We start from the raw sequence: 220 nt of genomic DNA, 5'->3' as shown, positions 1-220 counted from the left end.
AAGTTCAACTTGTGCGCACAGCAGTGTGCTGTCAGGATTGTGGACTTTGGTTTTTTACGTGGCTTTTGTGGTGTTATGGAAATATTCTATGTTGATTCTGATAAGATCTGAAGGGTTCATGTCAATGATGTCACAGCAGTAGTGAGTCAGTGAGACGCACATGAGAGGCCTGTTTAGCATTGTTCACGCCGGGCCGAGGCTCGCCGGAGGTGTAGGGGAC

General features: G+C 48.2%; 1 protein-coding gene across 1 annotated transcript in view; it reads right to left on the bottom strand.

Annotated features, from left to right (window-relative positions):
* kmt2ba (lysine (K)-specific methyltransferase 2Ba) overlaps positions 1-220 on the bottom strand; it is a 36,188-nt gene that overhangs the window by 10,419 nt on the left and 25,549 nt on the right. The gene's annotated exons all lie outside the window — the stretch shown is intronic.

This window comes from Oryzias melastigma, linkage group LG11 (assembly GCF_002922805.2).
Source record: "Oryzias melastigma strain HK-1 linkage group LG11, ASM292280v2, whole genome shotgun sequence".
Lineage (NCBI taxonomy): Eukaryota > Metazoa > Chordata > Actinopteri > Beloniformes > Adrianichthyidae > Oryzias > Oryzias melastigma.
Note: the sequence above shows the minus strand (reverse complement) of the source record. Positions and strands in the feature narration are given on the sequence as shown.